Source organism: Oryctolagus cuniculus, chromosome 2, assembly GCF_051225735.1.
Source record: "Oryctolagus cuniculus isolate XC-2025 breed Fujian yellow rabbit chromosome 2, ASM5122573v1, whole genome shotgun sequence".
Taxonomy (NCBI): Eukaryota; Metazoa; Chordata; class Mammalia; order Lagomorpha; family Leporidae; genus Oryctolagus; species Oryctolagus cuniculus.
Window position 1 is genome coordinate 140,101,561 of NC_142868.1, and position 13,964 is coordinate 140,115,524.

The 13,964-nt window shown below is 42.9% G+C and overlaps 1 long non-coding RNA gene across 1 annotated transcript in view; it reads right to left on the reverse strand.

Moving 5' to 3' along the window:
- Window positions 1-1,852: 1,852 nt before the first annotated feature.
- The window catches only part of LOC127490366 (uncharacterized), a 31,166-nt gene continuing 19,054 nt past the window's right edge, over window positions 1,853-13,964 (reverse strand). The window contains exons 5-6 of the long non-coding RNA XR_016230302.1: window positions 4,904-5,191; window positions 1,853-2,241 (exon numbers count right to left, since the gene is read on the reverse strand). This is a non-coding gene — a long non-coding RNA (uncharacterized LOC127490366). The remainder of the gene's footprint in view (window positions 2,242-4,903; window positions 5,192-13,964) is intronic.

Here is a 13,964-nt window from a genome sequence, read left to right on the forward strand (position 1 = left end):
ATAGCAGGATACAGTGAAGCTACAGAGGCCAAGGATTCAGGATCTAAGGAGTAATTCTTCATCTCTATATACAAACATCATGAAGGACAGACATTAAAAGAAGAGATTCTTCAGGGGCACTTTTTCTGGGAAGCAGGGGATCTCTTCAGAGCTCTTTAGCTCTATAAATCAAGGATGCTATTTCCACTTGTAATTTCTCTGCTTTCATATAATATAGTCATTGTATATGTTAGTAATGATTTTTTTGTACATCAGTATTTATTTTTTTTGTGTGTGTGTTTTTTTAACTTTTATTTAATGAATATAAATTTCCAAAGTACAGCTTTGGATTACAATGGCTTCCCCCACCCCACAACTTCCCTCCCACCCGCAACTCTCCCCTTTCCCTCTCCCTCCCCCCTTCCATTCACATCAAGATTCATTTTCAATTCTCTTTATATACAGAAGATCAGTTTAGCATATATTAAGTAAAGATTTCAACAGTTTGCACCCACATAGAAACACAAAGTGAAAAATACTGTTTCAGTACTAGTTATAGCATTAAATCACAACGTATAGCACATTAAGAACAGAGATCCTACATGAGGAGTAAGTGCACAGTGACTCCTGTTGTTGACTTAACAAATTGACACTCTTGTTTATGGCATCAGTAATCACCCTAGGCTCTTGTCATGAGTTGCCAAGGCTATGGAAGCCCCCTGAGTTCACCGACTCTGATCATATTTAGACAAGGCCATGGTCAAAGTGGAAGTTCTCTCCTCCCTTCAGAGAAAGGTACCTCCTTTTTGATGACCTGTTCTTTCCACTGGGATCTCACTCGCGGAGATCTTTCATTTAGGTGTTTTTTTTTTTTTTTTTTTTTTTTTTTTTTTTTTTTTTTTTTTTTTTTCCAGAGTGTCTTGGCTTTCCATGCCTGAAATATTCTCATGGGCTTTTCAGCCAGATCCGCATGCCTTAAGGGCTGATTCTGAGGCCAGAGTGCTGTTTAGGACATCTGCCATTCTATGGGTCTGCTGTGTATCTCTCTTCCCATGTTGGATCGTTCTCTCCCTTTTTTATTCTATCAGCTAGTATTTGCAGACACTATTCCTGTTTATGTGATCCCTTTGGTTCTTAGTCCTATCATTATGATCAATTGTGAACAGAAATTGATCACTTGGACTAGTGAGATGGCATTGGGATCATGCCACCTTGATGGGATTGAATTGGAGTCCCCTGGTAAAGTAATGATTTTTTAAAAATTATTTATTTATTTGAAAGGCAGAGTTTTAGAAAGAGAGAGAGAGAGGCAGAGACAGATCTTCCATCTGCTGGTTCACTCCCTTGATGGCTGCAATGGTCGGGGCTGGGCCAGGCCAAAGCCAGGAGTCAGGAGCTTCATCTGAAGGAGAGGTAGATAGATAGATAGATAGATAGATAGATAGATAGATAGATAGGTCTTCTATCCATTGGTTCACTCTCCAGTTGGCTGCAATGGTCGGAGCTGTGCCTATCTGAAGCCAGGAGCCAGGAGCTTCTTCCACATCTCCCACAAGGGTGGCAGGGCCCAAACACGTGGGACATATTCTGCTGCTTTTCCCAAATCATTAGCAGAGAGCTGGATGGGAAGTGGAACAGCCAGGACAGGAACAGACACCCATAAGAGATGCTGGCATTGCTTTACTTGCTTTACCCACTATGCCACAATGCCAGCCCCTAGTAATGATTTCACTATACACATTGGATGACTTAATTTCTATGCTTTTAGATGCTTCTTGTTTTCAGATATCAGCAAGACCAGATGTATGCAGTTTCTGGTGTGAATCTTACTACTTAGTGCTATCATCAGGGACTCAGACTCTTCCCGCTCTCTGCTTGGGCCCCTGCTGCACCATTCTTGACCTTATACTGTGTGGCCCACACGTCTGTAAGCCATCTCTTCCCACACAAGACAGGAAGGGAAGCACGGCTCCTTCACTTCAGGAGGAACAAGCTTGCCCCCAGAGACTCTTTCCTTTTTAAAATTTTTAAAAAAGATTTTATTTATTTATTTTAGAGGTAGAATTACAGACAGTGAGAGGGAGAGGCAGAGAGAAAGGTCTTCCATCCAGTGGTTCACTCCCCAAATGGCTGCAATGGCCAGAGCTGCGCCGATCCGAAGCCAGGAGCCAGGATCCTCCTCCTGGTCTCCCACGCAGGTACAGGGGCCCAAGGACTTGGGCCATCCTCCGCTGTCTTCCCAGGCCACAGCAGCGAGCTGGACTGGAAGTGGAGCAGCTGGGATTAGGACCAGAACCAGCACTCACGTGGGACGCCGGCACCGCAGGCGGAGGATTAATCTGTGCCACAGTGATGGCCCCTGAGACTCTCATCTCCGTAGCCAGAGCCAAGCACAGGGCTGTGTTGAACTTCTAGGAACGCTGGACAAGCGTGGTGCTTGGAGTTGGGCAATTGCAATTTGGTGACCAGGGAGGAGGGAAAAATGCATGTCAGTTAGGCAAGAAGCCGGGAAAGCCACAGCCATCTTCTAAGATTTATTGTAGAGAGAGAATGAGTGTTAGGCGACTGTGCTGTTGTTATCACAGGAAGGGATGGTTCAAGTAATGCAATGATGGGGGTCATCTGGACATTGTTGTAGACTGCTTTTACATACTCTTTCTAGTATGAAGGCACTGGATGTTTTTGGAACTTGTATCAACTCAAACAAAACCACAAGGATACACCATGGAGACTGACTCAGCAGAAGCAGGAAACTAAAACCATATTTTCAACCTAGCTGGGCTGGAAATTATCCCCTAGATTTCTAGAAACCCATAATCTAAACTGATTCATTCATTCTCTCTCTCTCTCTCTCTCTCTCTCTCTCTCTCTCTCTCTCCACTTTTGTTGAGTTTTTAGAACTTTGGTTTCTGTGGACGGGGAATAATAAACAAGTCAAGTTCCTAGAGAACTTGAGAAGGAAGACACCCTGCTGAAATAAAATTATATCATGTTTTGTCTTAGTTAAACAGATAAAAACTTGAACTGGATGGCTCACTTATTAGGTGTAGGTTGCATCTATGCTACATTTTTTCTTCCAGACAAGTACTCAGGAGTTGATCTACATCAAATATTTCCCCCAGAAAAAAACAAAACGGCGAGTTGACAACAGATTTTATCACTCTTACACAAATATGGATCCTGAGCCTCAAAGGCTTTCTCTTGAGTTACAGAGTAGTGGTCATCATTGCAAGTACTGCTGCAAAACTATCCACTTGACCTCCTTGCCTTGCTACAAATGGACATCTCTTGCAGAGCTAATTGAGACGTCAGATGCAAACAAGACCATTTGTCAGGTATTTCCTTTGGAAGAAATGATTTCCTTGAGTGTTCAATTAGTGTGTGAAAAAGGCCACATCTAGGAGATTTACAGGAAGATGAGCTTTTATTGACAGATTCATGATGGCTTGGCGATGCCTCCTATTTAGTTTCTGCATCTTTTAAGCAAGGGGAGTCAGGAATATCCCACCCTGCAGGTGCACCTTGCTGTCTTCCAGCCCACAAAACCAACCATAGTGGCAGCTGTGTGCTTGGACTTAATCAATCCTCTCTGAATCTCACGTGGATACCTTAGTGAGTCAGAGCAAAAAAAATGCCATTTATCTGGTTTAGAGAAAAATACATCTTATTGGCTTCCTTATCTTATTCAGTAATATCTCACATCCCCACTCTAAATGCAGGTCTTGGAGTCTAAGCTCGCACTGAAAGCACAAAATTAGGAAAATTTCCCGACTCAAATTTTTTTTTCTAATCGTCACACCTTGGCATAATTCAGTTTTAAATCTGTACACAGAGGGAAAGATTTCATTAAACATTGTGATAATTTGGGTTTTCAACTTTTAATAAAGGTGTTCTTGCTGCCTTTCCTGTTCTCTCCTCTTCTCTGCCTCCCCTCTCTCCCTGCTTCTCTGTCTGTTTCTGTCTCTTTCATAAATAAATAACTGAATGGAAAAGGACTTGATTTCATTTGTTTTGAAAGGAAATCCAAGGGGTGGTGCCACCTCTGCCTATGTTTGCTGATAATTATTTTGAGAGAAAATGGGAAATTTGTTGGTATCTTTAGAAAATAAAAAAAAACAATCCCTGACAAAGCCATATGCCTCCCCAAGTGCTGCTGTAACACTTCAGCAGGGTTTGTGAAGCAAAACCCATGATTAAAGTAAGAATAATAGGAGCTTTGTGCAGTCCTATGGGCCCCTGGTGTGTGGCTGAGGTCAGTTGCCCCCCCCGTACTTTGAGGCAAGGAGGCTCTGCAGGGCAAAAATGCCCCCAGGGAGGGCTTTCCGGTCCAGGTTGGGAAATCGGACTTGTTAGCCTGGGATCTCTATATGTTCCTTATGATAGAAAACTGGAGTGGGAGCGCAGGGCCATACATTTCCTTACATTCTCCCACCACCTCCTCACACCCACATCCACACACTCTCACGTACCCCCTACACAGACCCCACCCACAGCCTATATGCACACACGCGTGCACACATACATAAACCCATACATAGCCCCTTCACCTTCACAGCCACACCCATACACACTCACATACCCCCACAGACCCTCCCCTAGTCACACAAACTTACCACACACATACACCCCCTCCACACACACACATATAAGCCATACACAACACCACCCCATACTCTCTACAGACACACCCACCCCCGACACAGAGCCACACATAGTCACACAGTATCCCAAACACACACACACACACACACACACACACACACACCCCGTACCCTTGTCGGGTCTCAGCAGAAGCATTCCATCCTGACTGCTCTCTGCCTTCCCGCAGATCTCCTGGTTTGGAGTTCTGGCATGCTGTGGTCTGGACAGCTCCTCTCCACGCCCCCTCCCTCCTGCTCGGCTCCCTCACCCACAGCCTCCTCACCGCAGTCCGGCCCGCTTGCCTCTCGTCTGCTGTGTGTCCCATGTTCTCTTGACTTCCCCTTGTTCTTCTTTATCACACCTGGGCCTCTCTGCCTTCTCCTGAGTTCTCTTCTCCACCTCCCTGTGGCCTCTCGCCAGCCGGGGATTACTGTCGTTTGCTGCATCTTTCACACTCTGCTTGGGGGGCAATGCCTGTGGAAGACATGCTCAGTGTGCAGAAGGATTCCAGTCACTGGAGGCTTTTGTTGCTCTGTGAACCTTCCAGGGACAAACCAGATGGTGTGTCCTGCTGAGAGAGAAAGAGCCTCAGGTTGGCCTCTGAATTCGCATGGTGGGCTTGTCACAATTTCTGTGGCCTCGAGATGTCCTTCAGCCACTACAAGGGTGAGAACAAATAAGGCTTAAGGTCCCCAAACCAATTCTGAAAAGGAAGAATCCTTATCAATAAGACCATCTCCCACCTCCCTTGGAACATCTGGACGAAACAGTGGCTCAAGGGGCCCTTTGCCTCTGGAAAAAGTATGCATCGGCTCTCACCTGCAGCTGGGAACAAACGCTCTGTGGTGTATGGTTTACTGCTGGCCAGGCAAAGCCAGTGCCACACCATGGACTGGGCCCCTGGAGCTCCCAGGCCATCTCAACATCTGTCCCTGGCCTGTGTCAGTGGGATCAGCTTCCTCTGTGACAGCTGCGACCTGTTCTGATGATGTGTGGTTCTGTGGCTGTCACCTGCCTACAGAGGTGAAGATCTGGCTAGTTTTCCTTCTGCTTGCCACCGGATTTCCTTCCAGCCAGACCCAAAGCAACTCTAGGAAACTCATTCAAAAGGCTGGGAAATCTGAGACCGGGGAGATCTTTCTCTTTTCCTCTCAGGCTTTCCTTGTCCGGCCGGATTGCTCCTGTGGCCTCAGTGGCTTTAAGAACGATTAATCCCAGGGGCCGGGGCAGGCAGCAGGCTGGACTGGCCACAGGCGCCCCTCTTGGCTGCACTCGGGCAGTCTGCTCCTGGCAATTTCTCCGAAGAGGGTCTGCTTTTTTCAAGGCAAATGAAACTTCATGGACCATTTCTTCCCACTTTCCTAGAAGCAAAGGCCCGCACCAGGGAGGGAGTGGGAAATGCTTGCAGAAAGTCACTTCTCAGCACCCGCTGAGGAAAGTGCTGACCGAGCGGAGGGGCCCTGGGACTCTGAGACGGACTTGGAGCAGATGCACAGCTGCGTGTGCACATTAATCATGCTGCTTCCTGCATCAGGTGGAGCAGGACTTCTTGGTGATCAAGTGCTCAGCGCTAGCAATGTAGCAATCTCCCTTCCTCGCCCCTCCCTTCCTCCTCCTTTCTTTTCTTTCTCTCCATCTCCCTCCCCTTCTGTAGCTCTTGCTCTCTTTTTACAAATAAGAGCAGATATTTTTTGTTTCTAGCCCAGATGCTACTCTTTTTCTGCTATTTGCATTTACTGTATTTAAATGCAACAGATGTTTCAAAAAAGGTTAAAATGAAATTCCTCATTAGAGACCGTGACAAATAAATCGCACACCTTTGCTCAGACTCTTGGCAGATTTTTTTTTCCAGGGTGAAGTGGAGGAAGAATTCTTTAATAAAATGAAAATGAAAAGAATACAATAATAAACACCATGATTGAGCTAAAACTTGTTGCTATTCTAAGTACTTTCCCATCTGTGATTTTATTCAACCCTAAAAGTTACTCCAACAAGGAAGTTATTTGGGGGTTATTTAACATATGAAGAAGTTGAAGCACAGATAGGATAGAGGAATTGACCAAAAATTTAGCTGATCCACACCTGAAGAACTTGGTTAGATCATGGAATCCTATAGTCTTTAAGTGCGTCTTTGTGTGCTTGCACACACACACTTTAATCGAATTCCTTCACTAAAGCATATCTACCAGTCTTTACCCATCAAAGGTGGAGCATCCAATAAGCAGCATCTATTTTCCTAGACTTTAACTTTTCTTGCATTTAGTCTAAGCATTTCCAGGGGTGTCTCATATATTCACCAGTAATTTTTTTTAAGATTTATTTGAAAGGCAGAGCAATGGAGGGAGAAGAGAGGGAGAGAGAAACACACACTCACACACACACAGAAGAAGTCGGGGAGTAGGGAGCTCTTCCATCCTCTGGTTCACTCTCCAAATGACTGCAATGGCCAGGACTGGGTCAGGCTGAAACTAGGAGCCCCAGGGAACTCAATCCAGGTCTCCCATGTGGGTGGCAGGGTCCCAAGGACTTTTCCACACATTGGCTGGGAACTGGATCAGAAGCTAAGTAGCTGAGACTCCAACCATCACTGATATGGGATGCTAGCATCTCAGGTGGTGGCTTACCCTGCTGCCCCACGGCACTGGCCCCTCAGCAATAGTTTTCTTCTATTTCTATGCTCACTTTTGGGTTCTGATGCTAAGTGGCCCATTCTTGCCACAGAGCCAAGGCTTTTTATTTCTTTATTTATTTTGTTTGAACATGGCTTATTCTAAATTTTTAGAACCATTAAAAACCCATCTGGAAAATCACTAAGAAGTTTGGCTCCTGTCCATGCTCTTATCTTCCCTCCTTCTTCCTTACATATTCTTTGTTCTAATTTTTACAGTGACATACTTTTTAAATTTTATAATCATAACATTAACTCTCCACTAAGTAAAGAATTCAACAAAATGTAAGTAAAAAACCTACTGTTCCTCAACAGAAGAGACTAGAGCTATAAACAATAATCAATTCTCAAAATGTCAATTCTACTAATCTACATTTTTTGTATCCTGTTAATTACCACTGATCGAGGATGATATATGTATGGTATTTGTCTTTTTGGGACTGGCATATTTCACTAAGTTCAATGATTTCCATTTACATCCATTTTGTTGTGAAAGACAGGATTTCAATCTTTTTTTACAGCTGAGTAGTATTCCATTGTGTATATATACACCACATTTTCTTTATCCAGTCGTCAGTTGATGGGCATCTAGGTTGATTCCATGTCTCAGCTATTGTGAATTGAGCTGCAATAAACTTGGTTAATTGCATAACTCTTTGATATGCTGATTTCATTTCCTTTGGGTAGATTCTTAAGAGTGAGATGGCTGAGTCATATTGGTAGATCTATTTTCAGCTTTCCGAGGAATCTCCATACTGTTTTCCACAATGACTATACTAGTTTGCATTCCCATCAACAGTGGATTAGGGTACCTTTTCCCCCATATCCTTGATATCATTTTTTTTTTTGATTTCTGTATGAGAGCCATTCTAATTGGGGTGAGGTGAAACCTCATTGTGGTTTTTATTTGCATTTCCATGATGACCAGAGATCCTGAGAATTTTTTCATGTATCTGTTGGCGATTTGAATTTCATCTTTTAATTAAATTAACTGGATTATTTGTTTTGTTGCTGTTGAATTTCTTGAGCTCTTTATAGATTCTGGGTATTAATCCTTTACCACTTGTGTAGTTTGCAAATATTTTTCTCCCATTCTAATGGTTGCCTCTTCACTTTAAGTGTTTCCTTTGCAGTGCAAAACCTTCTTAGCTTGATGTAATCCCATTTGTCAGTTTTGGCTTTGATTACCTATGTTTCTGGGGGTCTTTTCCAAGAAGACTTGCCTATACCAATATAACCAAGACCTTTTATGGGGACTCCTTTCCTTGCTGAAACATTCTAGAAGCTCCAGTTTGAAACCCCAGTTGCCTTGTATGCTTTAGACCACTTTGTGCTTAGCCAGACTGTGATCTGTGCAGAATGGGATGGCCCTTCTTCCAGCAGCCCTTCCAATTCCAGGTTCTCGCAAAGTCGCTTTGCCGATAGTTCTCAAGCTTTTATGCAGAATCTTCCCTCACTGGAGCCTGAACTGGGTGACAACCCCATGCTCCCCTATTGTTCTCTCCTAGTTTGTGCTACCTCACTTAGTTGAAATCTGCTCAGGCTCACCAAGGGCACAGCACTCTGCTCTCCCTTTCATTGCAGCAGATAGTCAAGAACCTAAAGAGCTGCTAGAGCCACACCAAGCTGAGTCCTTGCTTCTGTGAAGTCTTTTCTGGCGTGTCTCAACAGAACCAAATTTATCTCAATCAGTGGCCCTGCCATGGAGAGTGGCTCTAACTCCACTGTCTAGTAGGTGAGGATAATAAGACCAAAGTTGCTGTGGACTCCTTGTCACTCCCATCACCTTCAAGTCTATTCACTCACCATATCCACTGCTGAAAGATTCTTCTCTCATATGACCCCATCACTCCCCTCCTTTGAGTCTTTGTACCACAGTCACCCTAGCAATGACACCTTTTTTAACTACGCTGTTTAAAATGGCAACATCTCCTACCCTAATAACCTATTGCTCACAAGCCCACTTTGCTGCTTACTTTTTCTTTGTCACTTTTTTTTTAGAATTGTAACAAAAGACAACTAATATAAAACTTACTTTTTCTAAGTCTACTGTTCAGTGGTGCTAGCTAAGTATATTCACATTGTTGTATAACGGGTTTCCAGAACTCTTTTCATGTTATAAAACTGAAACTATGTACACATTAAACTATAGGTTTTCATTCCTTTCTGCCTCGGTCTCTGGAAACCACCGTTCTACTTTTTGTCTCTATGAATTGCTCAATTCCAGGTACCTCATCTGTGTGATACAGTATTTGTCTTTTTGTCATTTACTTGTTTCACTTAGCATTATGTCCTCAAAGTTCATTCATATTATAGCATGTGTCATAATTTCCTTCCTCTTTGAGACTGACTTATATTTCTATGTTTAGATCACATTTTGCTTATCCATTCGTCCAACTAATACTAGGGTTTTTTCCACCTCTTGGCTATTGTGAATAACTTCTATGAACATGTTTCCTTAGCATTTTCCCCTTTCTCATATTCCAGATTAGGAACTTATTTGTTTTTTGTCTGACATCTTCAATTAGAGTATCAAGTAGTAGATTCTTTTATTTCAAATGTTATGTTTCCCTGTGTATTTGTTGAGTGTTTTGGAAGGCAAGGGAAGGTAACAAAATTTTTTATTAAAGAAAAGACTTTTGGAGGTACCAGAATCACCATTTCACTATGAAAAGGTCTTCAAGTGTAAGAATTTAAAGACTCCTATCTTCAGGATACCCACAGGCCAAGGTCCCTTTCCTTATGCATAGGTCAGCTTCCCAGCAATGACTTTGAAAGTTGAGTGCTGAAGGTGAACTCAGCTGCTGTCCTCCAAACAGGACCTGCCCAATCCTTTGCCTGTAAGGGCCAATGAAGAGCAACACTTCTCAGGAAAGCAGTGTAGGTTTTCATGGCCACATCTAGTCTGGCACCTGAAAAATTCCTCAGGTCAGAGACACGTCCAAGTCAGTGTGCAAAGTTAAGCTTGAGGGCATGGAGGGAAACGAGAACTCTTCTCCATATGTGTGCCCTGCCTTTCCCCCATCTGCACGGAGAATAGACCTTTAGTGATCCAGAACCAAACAATGGGAAAACTTAAACAATGGGATTGTTTTCTGGTAATAATTATTGGTGAAATGTAAGCCCTGCAGAGACCTTCCTAATCATCAAATAGCAAATTGTCATTAGAATAATCTGAGTGCAAATGGTTATAGTTGAAGTCTTTGAAAAGTGGTTGCTCAGGGGCCTTTTAACTCGAAGTGGGGTCTGGACACATGCAGCAGCAGCATCCTGTGGAGATGTTAGAATGCAGAGTCTCAGGCCTCCCTCTGTCCACTGCTTCAGACTCTGCATCTTAACGAGACCGCCAAGGGAGCCAAATGTGCCCCAAAGTTTGAAAAGCCTTTGCAGAAGTAAGCTTTTGATATCATGGTGTCTTAGCCAAGAGTTTCTGCAGGCTAAGGCTCAGCAGTAAATTGCAGAAAAATATTTAGAACAGAGTGCAAGCAAAAATAGTACTTTAGAGTTTACATATCCTTGCCCTTTGTTTTCTCAGACTACTTTAAGTCCCTGTTGGGCACTGTCAGCCCTGGGAAAGGAAAGAGCGCTAAGTGAATTAATGTCATTGAACATGCCTAATTCTCTTCCCTCCAATCTAAATTCCAGCAGTAGTTATCTCCAGACTCTCTCACTTGAGTTGCCCCTATCACTATTAAAACTGCTCGAATTCTTATATTAGTGATATTAATTTTGGATTATTCCCACTTTCCTCCCTCTAGCTAAATGAGTAGAGGAAGATGGGGGAATATGTATACGTACACACAGACACAAATGACATGAACAGAAATTTCCCTCTGTGGATTTCAGAAGTCAAATTTAATCAGTAGAGTAACCATCATTAGCTTGGTGGTTTCATTCTTCATTGTTGCAGTCATTTTTGTATGATATGTTTTCCGTAAGACATAATTGAAGAATAAATACCTTGCAGTTAATAGTTTAATAAAAATCTCACATTAGGCTACTTGCTCTGATGAAAATACAGTGCCTCTCTCTTTAAGAAAATAGTCCATCTTGAGACATATTTGTTGTTTATGCATTGAAAGGGGACAGGAGCCCCAGTGAACCAGAATTCGAATTTTAACAATTACAGGTGTTTATCCTCCTCATATGACAGAGGAGGACTTGGGAGGTTAGAACATTTAATGGATGCACCCAAGCTTATGCAGTGGCATCAGGCTGAGAGGAGAACTCAGTGGTGTTGTCTCACTATATTATAAGAAAATAACAGGGAGGTGTGCTGAATGTCGACCTTGGAAGTGGATACACTTTATTTAAAAACATAAGCAGGTATGCAACCAGGGCCCTGCTTCACCTGTTATTCGCTGACTCCTGCTGGGGGAAGCATCCGACACATTAGATATGAGGGTGTATTGAAATAAGCAAATGGCATTGGAGGTTTCTATGTCAGGTAGTGTTTGTTAACAGTTGGCTGAAATTGGCCCTGAAATATCACACGACATGCTGGTGACACTCCCAGGAAGTGCCTGCACAGCACTTTGATTTCTCATGACCCGCTCTTTCCTTTTTCTGTTGCCTCGAAGTCAAGGCACAGAAAAACCAGGCAGGATGCCTCAATTCAGGCCAAATGACCTGTGTAATAGTGGTAGTTACAATTGATTCCACTGGAGGACACATACTCTTTGCTTCTTCCATTTCTATGTTATGAGGGAAATAGAAAAACAGAATGAATATTTGGTGCATGGAGTGAAAAAAAATCATCAGTTGCTTCCCTGGATAGGCACCAGCGTGGATGTATAAGCCCTTAACCCAGGGCAGATTTAAGTGCTTTTGACAGTAATAGAACCAAGATCAGACATCCCGATTCCAAGGGTATCATTAAAGGATGTACCATTGGGGGTTCTTAGCATTAATCACAGGTGATCAGGAGGGACTTGCCATGTTCAGAGTACCACCATGCATACCGACTCTCAGACCTTCCCTGGCAAAGTGATAGAAGGGGCTGAGTCATAAAATAATGATAGCAAACTGCTGCTCTGGACAGCTGTTCATGGTTGTTAGAGAAACTGGCTTAAAGGTGAGAGCAAGAGCGAGAGCAAGAGAGAGAGAGAGAGAGAGAGAGACTGGTTTGGTTTTGATTTAAGTGATATGTTTCATGCTTTACTTTTAATTTTAATTCAGGTTGTATTTGAAACTGTGAGATCATTGGGCTCCAAATATGACTAAGTAAATGACTGACCAAGTCTCAAATCCAGAATTTCAAATACCAAACACTGTGGTCAGAGAAGGGATTCTGGTAGTGAGAAAGCAAGTATGTCTCTAGATAGGCACTCACCCTACTTGATGCCAGGGGTGAGGGTGGGGTAGACTGGGAGTGGGAATTAGCAGCTGAAGGAGCCCAAGACTACCAAGGTAGGAGCTGGGTATGCTGAGAGGACACTGAACACTTGTCAAAGCATTTCCTGAGAAATAAGTAGGCTACAGAGCCCACACTTACACTTAAGTAGAAGTGGCTCAAGAGTCCTATGCTGAATTTAATGATGGACAATTGAATTAGGAGGAGGCCAGGATTTTATCTCCTCTAGGAATGACTGAACATCCCCTCTCTCTTTGGATTGCAAGCAACTCATCTACTTTGGATGTTTGATGAAAGCCCCATGCTAGCCATGTCTTCAAGCTCAGACTTTTTCAATAAAGTGATCCTCATGATTTTTATGCCATTATACCAAAACTTTTAAAATATTTGTGCTTTTAAAAATCATAAAATTTCAAGCCTACAATTAATAGGTTTTTACAAATCTATTTTCCCCTTAGAAATAAGAAATAGTTATTTGCTAACATTATATAAGTGGAAACTTCAAAAGTCTTTCATTTGCCTTGAAACTTTATAAATAGAATTTATTTTAATTAATTAATTAGCTTACTGATTAATATTTATTTGAAAGCCAGAGACAGAGAAAGAGAGAAACAGACAGAAAGACACAGAGAGAAATCCCATCCTTCAGTTCACTCCCCAAATGCCTGCAGCAACCAGGGGGTCAGGCTAAAGCCAAGAGTCTGGAACTCAATTTGGGTCTTCCATGTGGGTGGTGGGGATACAAGTGCTGGAGCCATCAGCTGCTGCCTCCCCAGGTATGTGTTAGCAGGAAATGAAAATGGAGAGCAAAGTCAGGACTGGAACTCAGACATCCTGTTATAGCGTGTGGGTATTCCAAGCGATGGATTAGCTAACAACTATACCAAACATCTGTCCTTTAAAAATTTTTAATTTTTCAATTTTTTAAAGATTTATTTTATTTATTTGAAAGGCAGAGTTACAGAGACAGAGAGGTAGACATAAAGCCTAGAAGTCTTCCATCCACTGGCTCACTCCCCAAATGGCTATAACAGCCAGGGATAGGGTAAGCTGAAGTCAGGAGCCTGAAGCTTCTTCCAGATCTCCCATGTGGGTGCAGATGCCCAAGGAATTGGGCCATCTTCTGCTGCTTTCCCAGGCACATTAGCAGGGAGTTGGATCAGAAGTGGAGCAGCCTGGACTCAAACTGGTGCCCAAATGTGATGCTGGCACTGCAGGCAGCAGCTTTACCTGCTAAGCTACAACACCAGCTTCCAAAATTTCATTTTAAAATTTATGTATAACTCAGAATTTACCTCTTTCACCATTCACTCAGTTACCTCT